The following is a 321-nucleotide window of genomic DNA, read 5'->3' on the forward strand; positions in this document are numbered from 1 at the left end:
CGTCCCTCCGCTTCGGCGGCAGGGTCGACGGAACCGGGGGCTCCCTTATTTTCAGGTGCAGGAGATCTACACAGCATTGCCGCGAGCATATAATTGGCTCGGCGTCGCGGCCGTCGGCCTTGGACGGGACCGTCATGGCGCTAGCGGCATAGAACCCACACCACCTACTTCCCTTTTTTTTTTCCCAAACCTAGGTGGCCCTTCGCCCCGCCTCGCTGCATCCTTGATGCAGGGAGGGGGGGCATGGGCTGCCGTAACAACCTACCGGGGCCTGCGTTCCTCCGCTTTGGTGGAAGGGGCGACGGAACCGGGGGTATTTTT

Source organism: Odontomachus brunneus, unplaced genomic scaffold (assembly GCF_010583005.1).
Source record: "Odontomachus brunneus isolate Ranch 3 - 2012 unplaced genomic scaffold, Obru_v1 Obru_scaffold_316, whole genome shotgun sequence".
Lineage (NCBI taxonomy): Eukaryota > Metazoa > Arthropoda > Insecta > Hymenoptera > Formicidae > Odontomachus > Odontomachus brunneus.